The 17,819-nt window shown below is 32.0% G+C and overlaps 1 protein-coding gene across 9 annotated transcripts in view; it reads left to right on the top strand.

The window, feature by feature from the left end:
- The window catches only part of LOC113512138 (brain tumor protein), a 588,229-nt gene that overhangs the window by 550,356 nt on the left and 20,054 nt on the right, over window positions 1-17,819 (top strand). For 2 of the 9 annotated variants that reach the window (XM_052893753.1, XM_026895933.3), the window contains exon 4: window positions 9,308-9,365. The exons of the other annotated variants lie outside the window; for them this stretch is intronic. The gene's annotated coding sequence lies outside the window, so the exon portion shown is untranslated. The remainder of the gene's footprint in view (window positions 1-9,307; window positions 9,366-17,819) is intronic. 9 annotated transcript variants of the gene reach the window in all.

Genomic DNA, 17,819 nt, shown 5'->3' with positions numbered 1-17,819 from the left:
CTATATAAATTTAAAAGCTCAATTATGAGACATTTAAACATTTTACAAAATATATATAGAGAGAGGTGTCTGAAGATCAAATATATCTTAAATTGAGCTTGAGTTCTCATTGCTTACTGTATGAAGGTTCTCATATGAAAATATATAATAATCCAATAGTTCCAAAGTATTTATGTGACAAACATTATCACAAACAATTACAATGTTTTTGTTATAAAGTTAATATTCTTGGTATTATTGTTTTTGTCAGCATAACAGAAAGGTATCAATCAATTCATTACAACAAACATTTTGCTGTCCATTAAATATTAAAATTTGGTAACTTCCCAAACAGCAGCCTGTAACCGCTGTCAAAACTTCTCACTTAAAATCCCAGTGTTGCCGGCTTACACAACTCAGCGCACGCCAAATTGTATCCTATTACCGACATTTTCCAACTGATTTTGCACAGCTATCCCCAATTCGGCAAACTTGAAAACGGAACTAATGAAATGGTATTCTATGCTAACTCGTTTGCTTTCGATTAATCCCAACGATAAAGTGGACTGGAATTCAGAATGCCAATTCTTTTATAAACCTTTATGCAGTTATTTTTTTTTTAAACACAAATTCGAACGCCGTATTTAAATCGCGTGCTGGCCAGTGCTACTTTTACAAACGCGAGATCTGTAACAGTAGAATTGTATGTGCACTCAACAAAGTTACAATGTTTCAATTTTTCTATCACGCGAACGGAAACGACGAAAATTATTCGCATAACGTCCAACTCGCATTTTTAATAACGAAAGGATCGTTTGTAATTTTCCATTCTGATTACAGAATTTAAACGGTTCTCATTTCGCATCCGTGATTGAAAATCGTCTCTTGGTTATAATGACTAAGAGTGAAAAATTAAAAGCCGCAAGAGAGACAGGGCATCAAGTGCAAGTGAGATAGCGAACATCTCTCTAACAGCCAATATCCGGTCGATCAGCTGTGCCAACGGAAACAGCTGGCGACTCCAGCGAGCTCGTCATTCACTGCCTATATTTTTTTTTATATTTCAAGTGACTAACGACTTTCGCCGGTAACGAATTCAAGGTATATTTATGTTTTACATGTGAAAAATAAAATGAATATGAGAATTTTTAAAAGACTTCCAAAAAATGTCCTACATTCCTAATTCGCCCCAATTTTTTTTTCGATTATTTTACACGACAATGTCGTCAATTCTGAGCAGTTAATTTTCACAATTCCTTTTGCAGTTGTTGATTCTATATTAATTTTATAATGATCAAAGCTGAAATTTTCTTTTGTAGTAAAAATCTTACACTGTTTGTTACAAAGCAAAATCAAAATCGACTTGTAAAAACGCCGTTCCGCGTTATAAATTCAAATAATTACAATGTAAAGTGTCAACAAAACACCTCGTCGTTTGTCGTTGTAGGTATTTATTATATTATTTTTTATTTATTTATTTATTTATTAAACTTTACCGCACAGTAAAATTCTATGTACATTTAATGGAGTTAACACCATATATGTATGTGTATAATATCACTGGCTTTTACCCACGACTTCGTTTATGTGACCAGGATTTGTTCATTGACCGGGATATAGCCTATCCTCTATCCCATATAGTATGTGTATATTAAATTTCATAATGATCAATCAAGTCGTTAAGGCTAAGAGATAACAAACCAACTTACTTTATGTTTGTAATATTAGTAAGGATTGTGTAGGGGTAAGTATGTTTTTAATGTTTTTTTTAATTCTCGTTAAAGAATAAACCATTATAATTGTAAAATCCAACCAACAAAACGAGGATAAATAAAGAAAACAAATTGTGTATACTACGTATGTGCGTATCTTATTCCGTGCTTTATACATTATTTACACAATTGCGCTATATTATTCCCTTTATGTATTCTATTCCTTAATAACATAGAGTTGAAAATGCAATGCTAAAACATAAACAAAATGGTAACCATAATTAAGTGGCGTCTGTAAATCTCAGTGTTGCATTTACGAAGCTTGTTCTAATTTATTTATGTTAATTGACCGGAATAATGTTTTAGTATATAATAATGCACTCCTTTATGTTGGTAAATGTTTATTGTATACTAACTACCCGGCTTCGCATGGACAGATAGAATTTTAGAAAATATAACCTATATTACCGCTGATAATGTAGTTTACATAGTTATAGGTGAAGAATTATTAAATCCGTTGAGCAGTTTTTATGCGTAAGCCCGCAATTTATAGTTATTAATTTAATAATTTGGAATCTATTTATATAGGTTGAAAATAATAAAAACAAAATGTTTATTTTTAAAAACCTATCTTCGTGATAGTCCCTCTTTTGAAAAAAAAAAGAGTATATAAATTGAATTTAAGAAAACACAGTGGCTTTAATTTTGGATGGATTGTTACTTAAAACTGTATTTGCAATTATGGAAATATTACAAAAAAGCGTTTATTGTATGTGTCGTGTAAAATTAACAGTTAAGTATATCCCATTAATATAATAAATGCGGAAGTTTGTAACGATGATTGTATGTATAGATGGATGGATGGATGTTTGTTGCCCTTTCACGCAAAAACTACTGAACAGATTTGCATGAAATTTAGTACACGTATAGGTTATATCCTAATTTAGCACATAGCATACTTTTTATTTACTTATTCACGCGGGTGAACCAATGGGATACAGCTAGCCAGAAATAAGTGATAACGTCTAATAATGTATGTGAAAAACGTAGCGGCTTAAATAAGAGGGTAGATAATTATATCTAAATGTCAACAGGCGCGATAATCAGATGTTTTTTTATGGCCGACGTACCACAGATTAGAAAAAAGTGTCGTACCTGTCACTCCTAGGTAGATAACATTAGATAAAACATTAGTAATATGTAAGCACACCTGCTATCCGAATATAGAACCGTAGAACAATAACCACGTAATACTACTACTCGTGTGAGGGTGGCGCACTCTGATGTGAAGACTTTGTGTGCTCTCCGAAAACACGAAACATGTGACAATCAAAAAATTCAAACGTTCGATTGGATCTTAGAATTCCCTATTCGGGGTCACGTATTTTGATAATATATATTTCGTCGTTGTGCAGCGAAAATTCATCAACTACAAAAAACAGATTCTGAGAATAATCGCGTTTGAATATTTTTTGATGTAAAAATCGATAAAGCTTCTAAATGCTAAATGCTATCAAAAACATTTGTAAGAAGAAAACATAGCTTACAGTTTAATAATACTACATGTAATGAATGAAATTCAACAGCTGTTTATTTGTTTAAACTAAAATTAAAAAAAAAAACTACTTTTGCCGAGAAAGGTCCGGTAGAATTGGTACTTAGGTACTTATTGACATTCTGTAATTGCAAAAATATAAAAAATATACTGATATTGTTTAAACTAAGGTAGATTATTGTATTTCAAACCAAATACGACAAAAAAATAGGTTTCGCCAAAAATGTAAGTGATTTTTCGCTGCACAACGACTATATATATATATATATATATATATATATATATATATATATATATAATCTAATAATGTACTTATATACTTAATGTAAATCTAAAGACCTATACAGATGATAGACAATCCACGAAATGCATATATCTTCGTTAAGATACAATATTGGAATTCTGAAGTCTACCGCACACGAGAAACTAAAAATACAACGCAATAAAACTCTCCCAAATTACAAAGGCTGTATTCATAATATAATAACGTAATAATTTATGTGCTGAAAACCTAAAAGCCTGCGCAGTCGATGGGCAATTCACAGAGTAAATTATTTTACGTCCGTATTCAACATATAAAGTTGAGTACCACGCACAAGAGAAGTATCAGTTTTTACCTGAAACTAAATCAACTTGACCGGGTTTATATATGGCGATCGATAGAGAACTAGTGTGGAAAAACCGAATTCTTATTGTGGAAAAACTCGTTAAAAACTAATATATTGAACCGATTTTAATAAAACTACAAGACACGATAATTCCTCGAAATAACAAGGCACTGACGGTCAGCAAAATAATAATAATAATAAACATATTGTCTTTACGAGCATTTTATAACATTAAAAAAAAACGTATAATACTATTATGTAAGTCAAAAGGTTACGCTGACTCGGAATTAACAAGCCCGAATATGCTAAAGTCCCCGAAAAAAAAACAAATATTCAACAGTGAATCACCGCCCACAGTGGATTTTGGCTTTATTGCGTATTGCGTAAGGTTTCCAGTGAAACTTTAGAAATAGATTGGTGTTCAGTATCATGTAGGTGTAAATATTAGTATACTTATGTTTTGACACATAATTTAAGATTATATTACACAATAAAAAAAAATAGACGCTATTGTGGCTTTTTATTTAAAATCTAAATTACTGAATCGGGTTTGATAAATTTTTTATGGCACCAATCTGTAAGTATATTCTTTCAGATAAAAAATATCACTTCAAATCGGTTTATAACTGACGGAATTACGGATAACAAGCATGAAAAAAATACAACCGAATTGTGCTCATTTTTATTGAATTCACAAGTATCCTATGTGCTAATTTAGAATGTAACTTACCCATGTACCAAGTTTCATTAAAATTGTTCAATATCTTATGAAAGTATCCATCTATTTATTTTATTTATTTAAACTTAATTGACCAATAAAATGTACAAAAGGCAGACTTAATGATACAGGCATTCTCTAACAGTCAACCTTTAGAATATCCAATGATACTCGATAGCAGTTTGAATAAAATAATTTTATATATTACTGCAATATGATAAATTACATACATAAAAACATAATTAAATTATATATCCATCCTTACTTTTGAACTTTCATTTTTATAATATTTATTTACTTATTATAATTACCAACTAAGGTAGTTTAGAAGGACAGTATCCCAATTCACTCGCTTAGGAATCGTAATATGCAATACATAATAAAATTTAATTTTTGGACGCTTTCTAAATAACTTATTGCCATTCTACAAATCTCGACAAGTTTATAACTTAATATATCGAAGTATGGATACTTGTTCATGACACCATATTAATAGTATTTCTAAATAATTTATTAAAATAAGTAGCTTGAGTTAAATAGGGGTTGAACGTTTGTTTGAAATCGCCAATGAAAAATAACTCGTACAATATTATTCTAACTCCAATAAACCTTTAATACATTAGTAACATTCGACAGCAGCAATGTTCTTTACAATACAGGTCGGTTCAGTTGGCGTAGCTTTGAAACAACTAAATTATCCCGAAATTAATTTAGTAGAATGCGCAATAAACATCCGAATACAAGTATTTCAAATACAAGCATCTGTTATCAACCAGTGTTCTGAACAGATGTTGTTTTCAAACAAAAGTAATCACACGAAACACTGATCGTTATATACTGTGTCCCCACTTGGGTGTATGTATATGGGTCCGTATTGCGAGTATAAATGCTGAGATAAATCATTGAAATTGTAACGAAGCCAAAATTGTTAGTAAATATTTTTAAAATCTTACCTAATACATACGAGTAATACATACACGAGTAGCACATATATTTATCATCCTCATATCAGCAATTTACTGTCTCAAATTACTGTCTATTCTTAAACATAGGCCTCCCCCTTGGGAGGTTTTGCTAGTCATTGCCAAGCTTGGTAGGAGGGTTGGCAAACGCAGTTAGGCTTAGTGATGTTTAAAGAGGAATGCTGCTGTCCATCCCTCGACCATACCAAGTTCCCTTAGTCACCTCTTACGACACCCACAGGAAAGGAAGTGGTGGCCTATTCCGGGACCACACCTACATGCTATACTGAACCGAAAGTAGTTTTTTTTTCGTCTGTTTGCTTGTTCGTTAGTTTGTTAGCGTTTCCGTACATACAAACGGCTGGAGTGGTTTCAATAAAAAAAAATAGTAAAATTTTAATAGAAATCACTACAGACGTTTACTTCGCTTAGTCTACGAGTATTAAACTAAAAGTATATAAGCTTTATAATGGCCTGTACGAACGAGAAATATTTTATCCACAGATAAAATTTTCCTTTATTTTTGCTTCGTCTTCCCAGATTTCTCGGCCGCTCATCTTTCTCCCTTACATCCCAATAATGCCCTAATCAAAGTAAATGCATCCATCACCATAGGCAACCCGCCATCCGTATCAAATAGAGAGGACGGAATGACAAAATACGCCACACTAAACCTCAAAAAAAGTCCGACGAGAGAAAATCTTTAGCGTAAATTTACGCGATTACAATATGAAAATGGTAAAATGGTGAGAAAAAACAAAATGTATTAAATGCCTCTTAATGAAGTTTATAGAGGAGCAAAAAAAAAACGAAAAGGAAATGCAAAATGTATGATATGAAGTAATATAATAAATGTTTTTTTTTATACCACTGAGGTGACAAATAAGCATACGGCCCACCTGATGGTAAGTGGTTACCGTAGCCTATGAACATCTGCAATACCAGAGGTATTACGCGCGCGTTGCCGACCCTTGATTTTGATAGGATAAAACAGTTAATATCATATTTTCGTATTTTCACTCGACTTCAGAAAGGAGGTTCTTAATTCAGTTGAATCTTTTTATGTTTGTTGCCTCGTAGTTAAATCAGTTCAGTTTAGTTTTTAAATTAAAATAACTAATTTTACCACAGATGAAGTAGATTTTTTTTTTGTGAAACACAATCTTTAATTATTAACATATTTTCTATTAATAAAAAAAAAATAAAAAATCTTTGATTGATCATTTCGTAACTTGTCTAAATCCTAGACCTAATCCTTATCCTTTCTAAATTCGTTTGTGTTAGGTATTTTTATTACTACTATCGTTTCTCCGTTTTGTTCTTGGCAAAATACCCTAATATCGGGGTGAACGCTACAAAAGAAAAAAAAAAACTTGTCTAAATTGCCACCAACTTGTTCAGATTAATTTATTAAATATTATACATTATGGCATAGAAAAAATAAAGTTGAAATAAATTATATATAAGTATCGAGCAAAGTGGCGAACGAATAAATATAATAAAATAACCTTTTAAATTTCGAAGTGCAAGTCTTTTTATCTTTACCTGCAACTTCGTATGCGTGACCGGTATATGTTGACTATCTGGGATAAAAATATTCTCATAGCCTTCTCCATCGCAAATGCTATATGTATACTAAATTTCATTACTATTCGTTCAGCCATTAAGGCACCAAGATGTAACAAACAATCTTACTTCCACGTCTATAATAATAATAAGAATTTCAAATTTATTAAAGCACATTCCACTTTAGAACTTTGACAAAATCGAAATTGATAAGTCGTGTCATAAAACGCGACCGGAATACAGGGGAATCCATCTGCTAGTGCTTACTGCGAAACCGCCCCAGGGGTAGTCGCGTCACTTCGAAACTGACACGTGTTCGTGATTTGAATTTTGTATTTCCTGCAAAGTTAACGCTGCGATTTATTCATACATGCACATTTTAGAAATTACGATTTGATTGTTTCCTGTAAAAACAATGTTTATTTATTCTACCTGTGAGTATATTCATCATCATCATTATCAACATCATTATCAACATCATTATCATCATATTATCCTTTTACTCCACTGCTGAACATAAGTCTAAGATATATTAAGTCCGTTATCCAAAAAATAGTATTAAATGAAAATTTTTCAACATATTCGAAAATAAAGCGATATTGAAATGAATGATGATTTTTTTTCCGTCATCAATGTCCAGAGGATTCCAATATATAGACATCAGATATGTATCCATATCACCCGTATCTAATGATTACATTAACATATTATTTCTACTTCAGCATGTTATAGCCATTAATTTTTTACAAGAGTGAGTTAGCAACAAACATTATATTCGGTTGCTAACTGTACTTTAGAGAGTTCCAGACGAATATTCCCATGTGAACAGGGCCACTCGAAGGGATCCGGGAATGAGGATATCTCATATTAACGAATACAGGAAAACAGCGGGCATTACGTTTCACTGCGTTTTCGCTTACAAAGTCCCGTGAAATTATTAAAGAAAAGAAATTGTAACGTTAGCTACTTAATTAATCAAATCTCGTGAATAAAATAAAAAAGAAAGGTATTTTAATATGGTATATTTTTATATTGTTAAATATGCGAGACAGGTTTAATAATAGAAATTTATTATTTCACGAAAATATATTTTTAACTACCTTTAACACATGACTACGTCCGTGTGGTCGGAATATGCCAGTTAATCGCAATAAAAAGTGGTCCTCCATTGTATACCAAATCGTGGTGACCATCCAAACAAGTAAGTTTGAAGCAATCGCCGGTATTGAACAACTAATGCAGTGCACTCGGCATTTTGTATCACAAAGTTATTGCAAAAACGAAAAAGATCCTTACTTTTCGAGTATTCTAAATGTAGAAGTGAGTTTGTTGGTTTATTACCTCTTAGCGCTTTAACAGCTTAACCAACAGCCGTGAAATTTGGTGTCGTCATTATCAATTTAGCATTAACTGTCCATTGCTGAACACAAGTCTTCCCCATATGGGGAGTTTTGCCAGTAATTACTACGCTTGTCTAGCTATTTGGCAAACGCGGTTAAGCTTTGGTGATGCTTTAAAAAAGACGCTGCTATCCATCTCTCGACCACTAAATTCCCTTAGTCGCCTCTTACGCCACCCACTTGAAAGTAGGAATAGCTTATTATACGCCAAGACCCCACAGTAGACATATATATATTTTAACTATTAATAGAAAGAACAATAAACCCATGAAATCCAAACGTTTCAAATTACAATTTACAGATTGAAATTATATATATAAAAAAAAATCTCAATTATCCGAAAACATTTCATATTCTGAACGAAAACTTCCAAAAATGCCTCCTAATTGGACTATTTAGCTTAATTAAGCAAGAATTTATTTTGCACACTGTCGGAATTTTAATTTCTCACAAAACAAACGCCCCCGAGCGCGCAACCTCCTTGAACGTCGAAAAAATCTTTAAGTCGATAATATTTTTCCTTCGATACTAAAAAGTTAACGCCTTAAAAAGATTACACTCAATATTATAATGAGTTGCACATTAAAATCTTTATTTGGCAGTTTAATACCCCAGAGTATTTTAGTGCTACTTCAGATGACGTAAAAGATTCGGAATAAAAAGAGTTTTAGTTATTTACTTTAAAAACGTTAATCTCTATAAGCTCGAGCAGCTCTATTGAAAGCGAACTATATTCAAAGAACGTTTATTCTAATCATGAACTACATATTTATATAAATATAATTATATTTTCTTTTTTTTTTGCAGGTAAGTTTCACGAGAATATTGCAACCTCAAATTACGACTGGCATCCCGGACCGTTAAGGTAAACAGATTATCGAAAATTAGATAACATTTTTTTGGGCTTTAAATTTTTTTCCTCTTTGTTACTGAAAGGAAAATTAATAATGAATGTATATACAAATTTTCTATGCCCATTCATTACAAATAACATAAAGGCATATATTTAAAATGACTCGAGACGATACGATTTTACAGAATTTGATACAATTTTGCTAGAGGGAGACTTTGTACAAAAGTTGTTTGCTTAGACACCTCTGTCCCATTCGTGTTTCTACTGTGAATTAGTTGTGTTTGCATGGCTTCATGTATTCAAACCGAAACACATTTCGGTTTGAAAAGTGGGATATGGTAGTGAATTTACAGGGTACAGAGGAATAACATCCGAGTCCTCAGGAATAGCAACGCATCAGAGGTATCATGGCTGAAACAGTATACTCTATTATGTCTATGGTTACTGCTTATGTTTAAGCGATAGCTACCACTTTCCATCAGGTAGGCAAACAAGCAGACGGCTTGTTTACCATTCTAAGTTACATAAAAAAATACCCTCATTAGGGAAGAGAGACAGACTCTACTGATTGTATGATAATTCGTGTTGTTTATATAAAGTTTTATGATTAGTTATTAAACTAATTAAAAAAATACGATGAGAACATCATTCGATAACTCCTTATATCTCCTTATAATTGTTCTATTATCAATCAATAGTTCGATTTAAACCAAAATAAATTTATTAAAATAGATATATAATTGACAGTACAGTATAATCGATAACACAATATAGTCATTTAAAAATTAATCGATGATAATTGACCAAGTCAAATATTTACTAACCGAATCAATTGAGCCGGTAGCAAATATTGGAACACTACTATTTATATACTACCTAGTATCTATTAATCGATAGTATTATTGTAAATTTGCTATACTTGATTAAATTACGTTAAACTTCATATCAATATCGGCTTACAGATAGAAATTCGATATTTACGTAAACACTATCGATTAATTGATAATCGATTGAACAACACTACAACTATTCTTTATAGTGTACTAAATAAGCACAGCATTGGATATTACCATTTTAGAATTCAATATCACATTGGTATACCGGCTGTTCTGAACTAAAGTGATAAATTATAACTTTCAAATCAGTCGTCACCCAAATACTACAGTTATCTACCTCCCACCACTCTCCCCCCACCCCAAGGGGTCCCTAATTGCTTCCAATTACTACCTTGTCAACAGTTGCGGTTCAAATTCTGTTTCCATTCGCAATCACGACTCAGAGATTGTACTAGAGAATCTGTAATGTTTATTATACAATTAACAGTGTTTACTTTGAACTTATAACTAACTTAAGCCGAAAATACTATTCCGTGGCTGGTTCCATTTATACCAATGAATATATTGTTAACATATTACTTCCCGCGACTTTGTCCACGTACCCGTGACAGAAAGTAAATTATTGCCCTTCCCCGTCCTGATCTATCTATCCTTGTCCTATTTAATGACGATTAACTGAGTCAAAGTTTCAAAATGTTTACTTTTCAAACTACCGTAGTTTAGAACGTCATTTATTTGTTGTATTAACCGTAACTGTTCACTGCTGCCCATCCCTCCACCAGAAACTCTCTTAGTCGCCTTTTATGCCATTTATTTATTATTAGTATACACGTAATATATTTACAGTGCTCGTTGTTGGTTTTTATTGTAAAATTTTGAGCTAAGTAACAAATAAATAGTTTTTTTTTATTTGTTAATAGCTGGTGCTAAAAAGCAAATATTAAAAGGAAAAAAAAATCATTCAAGACCCCGCAAAGTAACATTTAATAGATGTAGCTTTTTATAATTTCTGTTTTTGGTTATTTCAAAAGGAGTTTAAAGATTTTTTTTTTGTTATTAGTAACTCAATGTCAAATTCAAATAATTATACATTTCAACATGCGTAATCATAATCACTGAGCTACGCATCACAAATTCGATTTGGCAGACGATCGTTTAGATTCATTACCTACAATTTCAAATTTGGATCTCCTCAGAATTTTAATGGAGGCAATTTATGGCGTCGTGTGACGTTATCGCTCCCAGCGTAATCGCCTTACTCGCGAAAATAATTGTCTATAAGCTATAATTAATATTACTGAAGCGAAATTGTTAATGAAAGCGCTTTAGAAAGCGCTTCAGAATGTCAGCGGAGACCGCGTCGCGCGATCCCCAAGGCGCAAGACGGGAGTTCGTAGAACAGGATTTCGTCTCGTGACTAGGGTGACGTGACGTCATAATTCAGTCTTTGTACGTTGATTGGGACTAATTACGAAGTCAAACTAGTGTTTGCCTAACGCCAGAGATAGAATATTAAATTAAACTTTGAAAACGCGTATGTATATCATTACAGTATTGCCTGGTTTAGACAACATTCAGAAAATGTCAGACACGTTATGTTAAATATCTAGCTAATTACACGAATGGCCTGGATATTAATTAACCAAAATTAAATCAGTTGATTACAATGAAAAGGGATTCGAAAATTGAATGTTGTAATCTTATATGCCATTTGTTGCTATCACAGAGGAAGGGCAGCAAAATTCGTTTATGCATTGATTTTTTTTAATTACAAAATAGTGAATACTGATGATAGTTTCCTATAACCATCGCTTAGAAAAAGGAATTTCCAATCTATACCGTAACGCCTACGATACGCTATACCAATGTATAATGCAATGGCTAAAGAAGCCATTAGCATTCACAACGAAATCCAATTCAAAACTAAAATAACAAGACTAAATCCATCGTGAAGAGCCATGTTTTATATGTATCTCCGTGATGAAAGAAGATATTACCATGGTGTTCCGCCTCTTTGCCATATGTCGAGGTAACAGGTTCTATTTTGCATTTTAATAAAACCCTAGCCACAATTTGTATCACATAAATCATTATCATCTTCATTTTTGACACAAATAAATCAAGATATACCAAAACCATATTGTCTCGGCATATGATAAGTCACCCCTTCTTTTTCTGTAGATGTTAAAAAAGGCGTCATAGGTGGTGGCTATCGTAGATCTCTAAAGCTTAACTATAATTGCCAACCCGCCGATACGATTGCGATTACCAAGCGTGGCAACAACTGGCAATGCTATCCTTATAGGTAATGCTTATGTTCAGCAATGAACATTTAACGGCTGAAATGATGATGAATAATCATACCAAAACCACGAGAACATACAATATCATTTTCTTAACCTGGGTTCGAGCTGTAATACGAGTAGAAACAGCACTCACCGACATTTCCCGTAGCAATATCTTTCTTACATTTTAGATGCTGGGATGGACATATATTATTCTAGAACGCTATATATTATGTATCAATGCAATGTTGACGTATTCCTCTTGAAGACATTATGATTAATGAAGGATTAACGCAACATGACAATTCATTGTTTAATCCATGTTTATCTGTCTGGTAATGGGTCATTAGTTTCATTACGTATGTCAACGGTAGCACTGAGTTGCGGTATAATCATTAACAGCTGTATTCAGTATGTAAGAGTTGTCTCGACATAATTACATGCCACCATTACATACGTATTAAATGCCCAATAGGTCAAAAATAAATAATCAGAAAATACCATATGGTTCCAGCATAGAATAGGCTACCCCTTCCTTTCCCGTGGCTATCGTAAGAGGCGACTAAGGGAACTTGGTATTATCGAGGAATGGGTAGCAGCGTCCCTCTTAAAACATCACCAAAACCAAACTGCGGTTGCCAACCCACATGCCAAGCGCGGCAATCATTAAAAAACTATATATGGGGAAGGCGTTTGTTCAGCAGTGGACAATTAATACAATAATAATATTATAATTATATACGTATTAAATTTGGTCAAAAGTACAATGATAAGTTGGTTACCTTTACCTGTACACAAGAAATTTAGGAAAAAATTGTTTATTCTTGATTACGCGTGGACTTTTTTTATATTTTTAATTGAAATTATTGTTCTTTGTGTTTTTTCTTTACTTTTTTTTTTTTCATTATACCTGTTACCTATGATATAATTGTATATATATAAAAAAAAACCTTTCCTGATCAAGCCTAAACCTTCCAAACTATAATTCTTTTTATCCGAAGATCTTTAAATATCGAAAACTATCGTAAGTTTCTAAGCGAAAATATTTCCGCCCGGATTAGGTAACTTTAATAATAATAATTGTTGTTATATCAACTTGAGTTTGTATCGCTGAAACTATATTGCTTGTTGTAGTTTCCCATATTGGAACAATTTCTTCACTATCTTGTAACTAGTTTAGATCTAATAATAAAATTATAACTTCGTTGAAGATCCTTAAGTTTGTTTTCAATTTAATGCAGCTTCTGTTTTAGATTCTATCACGTCAGTGAGATAAAGATAAATTGTTTGTAAAGCACAAATTGTTTAATTTCCGTCTCTCATTAAAACTGAATATCAAAGCCAGAAAAGGATATCCCACTTTACACCTCAATAACTCTTTTGCTCATTACTCATAGATCTGACAATTTGTAACCAAATCCAACATGGCCGCTTAAAATACACTAATGATCATCATTTTTTCATGTAAAATTCATTTATCTTATAAAAGAGCCTATCAGGCAGAATAATATAGTTTATTAGTATATTTCGCTTTCTGATACCGGCGTCAGTTCACTTCATACATTATTTATTTATAAAGGACGAGAAATTTACATTTCTCGGGTTTATTGAACAACTTTTATATCTTGTCATTCAATATTAAAGATTAGACGTCGCCTGTAGAATTTTCCGAGACTCCTGAAGGGGATTTTGTGGGGAGTTCTCGTAAAAATTAAGCTTGTTTTATGAAGCCGAATTATGCGGGAGAGTTTTCATTAAATATGGACAATGAAAGCGGCCTTCTAAGTTACTTGTTCTTACGTGACGAGAAACCAGCGGGATTGTATGATGTAAAATAAATACGGGCCTCTTTTTAACATTTTATACTTCGGACGTGTTTCATTTTGTGATTGCTACAGACGGAAATTAATCTAATTTTACTTACATTATATACGTGAAAGCTATATATGTGAAAATGTGCAGCCTGAAATTTGTTTAATTTCAGGTTGCGACTTTTTGTTATTATGATTAACTAGCTTTTACCTATAACTTTATAGTGATTTAGGTAAGCAATATTTAATAAATTGGCTCGCATCTGGAAAGAATAACCGATAGCTGCTACAAGTAAATGAGAACACATTTCTCCAGATTGACTTCAAGTCTATCCCTACATTGTATTTTATACATTCGAAAGTCGTAAAGGAAGCGGATAAATAATTTTCACAAAAAGTAAAATTCTCTTACAAATAAATTTTAACTGATGAAATGTTTTTTTTTTCTTTCTTTTTAAATTAATTATATAGTATAAAAAGTAAAAGATATGTTAGACGTTTCTATGAATGAAGTGTAAGAACTCTGACGCCAGTGTACAAAAAGAATCAATTGGAATCCCGCCCACATCTAGTTATTTCAATTACACATGTTGTATGTTTTCTGTCATATTTTCTATCATATTTTCAATTGACATAAACCATTTATAGTTCGCTATAATATCAACATACACACAGCGACATATCAGTGACCTTGCCCTTATAGAAATTAGACACGTGTCTTCGATATTTCGCAGTCTACAAATTCTACTATGGCCTATCTGATATTCAACTTCCAACTCTATATTTATATTCACAAGTGTTAATGTATGTTGTTATAGAATTATGTAAATAAACGGCTGGGTTGCTTCCGTTGGAATTCTATAAATCCATTTGACATCGAAATAGTATTGAGGCTGATGAAATATTTCTACTATTGCGGAGTACACTTCTACTATTACATTGAGAAGAAAACTGACATATTTACACAAGAATATTGTAATAATGATTATATACCATTTTGTTGTTGAATAGGTATTGTTGTAAATTTTCTCATGAAATTACGAAATCGTTTTATAAGTTTCCTAAGAGAAAACACGTGGGTTTAAGATTTGTAAGAGACGGGAATTAACGAATTGCATCGAATAAAAATACGATAAATGTTGTGTGCATTAACCCTCAATGTAGAAACACAATTTGTGTGATGATTGAAAATGAGTGGGTAGAAAAAAAAAACTTTTGCCTCAGAAGTAAAAACATGACAGCGCTACATCAGTCTACTCGTGATCACGGCCGATGTGATCTGATCAAAATGTCGAGATAATCCAAGTAAATTATTATAATTTACCTAAATGATAGCATTAATTCACATCTCTTAGTCTGGAAGTTAATATAACACGTCAGTTGTATAAGTCCTCTTTTTATTTTTTATCTTCGTGCCAATACATAGAAATAATTATTTTTGGGTCTTAATTGAATATCTATTTGCTATGAAGTTAAAATTTTTCATCAAGTGAATTTGTTTTCGTTTTCATCAAAACAAAAATATACAAAGATATTCTTTATTTACCTATAGTCTGTGATACTCGCTTACCATAAAGAACATAGTAAGATTAGTTGCCACCATTTTTTATAGTGCTAAAGTCCTTTTGCCTTCGCTTAGTCAAGTAAATGCGCACATTTTCAACGCAAAGTACACACTTTGTCAAACGCGCCTGTTATCTTCCTCCCAAGGTGTATCTTTCACTCGACTTCCTAGAATGGCGTTCGCGTACTCTAGCCGAGAAACGGACGGACAAACGACCGTCGTTCCAACGAATACAACACTAAATTTGTCTACGCGTTGACAGTTTCATATGACTAGTCCGGGAAACTTAAACTTAGTACAGGTAAATCGAGATATTTGTAACATGAAATATTTTACCATATTTTGAATTTATTTATTAATTTATCTTAAAATAAAATATTATTTTAAAACAAAAATTGTGTTGACAGTAATTAGAACAGATTTTTTTTCTTAGTGAAAAAAATATAATCATCTACTTGCACGTAAGTTTATCTTTTAATCATCTCAATAAATTAATTCAATAGCAGAGTGACATGACACATAGCTTCAGCTTTACGTAAATATACTTTTTGATTTGATTCTTAGTCAAGATTATTATTTTTATGATACTGATATTAAATATTTGTATAGTTAGTTGGTTTATATTATGTATATACATTGTCTCCTATTAGTGTTGTTCAAATCTATAAATGACTTTTTTTACTACTACGTTACTAGTTTTCATCAGGTGTGACGACTGATTTTGCCTGTATCTATTTTCAACTCTGTTCTTATTCGACTTCATACCTTCTTGCTCAATCCTGGCCAACATACGCAATACTGACCTTAATTTATTTAGAGGTCGTAGAAGAATCGAGTTATTTCTAGTTTCAGATAAATAATGTGTCGAAATTAGTACGTGTTACCCCAAAATAATAAATAGACTTTGCTTCACCTAACGCCTACTAGTCGACCACAATCCGAACCCTCACATTTCCACTGCGCCTTTACGTTTCAATTGTCCTCTTATAATACAAGGTAATATGTACTTTAGCTCGTCTGACCGAAAGCATATTTCTGCAAGTTCCACACCCTGATTTACAACAGTTCGGAAAACCTTTCGAGGTTCCGTAATCTGCTTCGACCCAATCGCAATTAATGGGGTCCCAACAGCACTGCGAGAGTACGTCACAAAGAGAAAACATCACTAGATATGTCTTAAAAGTCTCGATTTCTAATTACATGAATAATCATTATTAATAAATTAACACATAAAAATAGTTTAAAGTTAAAAATGTCTTTTTTACTTTTTTATACTACTATTTATATTAATATGTATTATGTACCTAATCATCTAAATGTATATGTATAGAAAAAACTACATCTCAGACACGGAGACATTTAAGATACCTAGATTTATGACAGACATATACATGTCGGTATTATACATAGATATTATGTAGACAACAAAAAAGAAATTCAATCATACAACAGTTTTCTCAGAAAAAATAATATATCAAAAAGTATAAATACAAAAAAAAAAAAACTTAAAATAATTAATATAATAATCACAAAAATAAATTTAAAAAATAATAAAAAATGCATCGTTAAGTAAATATAATACCACTATACCTATTTTGAAATATTCATTTCACTATTTCTCTTAATGACAAAACAAGATATGACACTTCTAGCACAGATAAAACCTACGTTTCTAGCCATGGAACCTCTCGGAGAGATTTGTCGGTACAATGGCATACAATTTTCGACCATTGTGGTGACCTGGACCACAAGGATACAAATGTTCAACTTAAATTGGGTTTTCCTAACAACATTACCGATTGCTACTACTTCATATAGAACGAAATTGGTATGATTTGCTACTTTCTAGCCCAATACCATTACAGCTGATGGTTTTAAACCGACTTCGAAAAAAATTACTGTAGATTTTTTTATATAATATTAAATTTTATTTTATTGTTTATTATAATAATATCAACAGTTGATGCTTT

The sequence above is a fragment of the Galleria mellonella genome, unplaced genomic scaffold, assembly GCF_026898425.1.
Source record: "Galleria mellonella isolate WM207_F2 unplaced genomic scaffold, CSIRO_AGI_GalMel_v1 utg184, whole genome shotgun sequence".
NCBI lineage: Eukaryota > Metazoa > Arthropoda > Insecta > Lepidoptera > Pyralidae > Galleria > Galleria mellonella.
The sequence above is the reverse complement of the archived record's forward strand: the minus strand, read 5'-3'. Positions and strand labels throughout refer to the sequence as shown.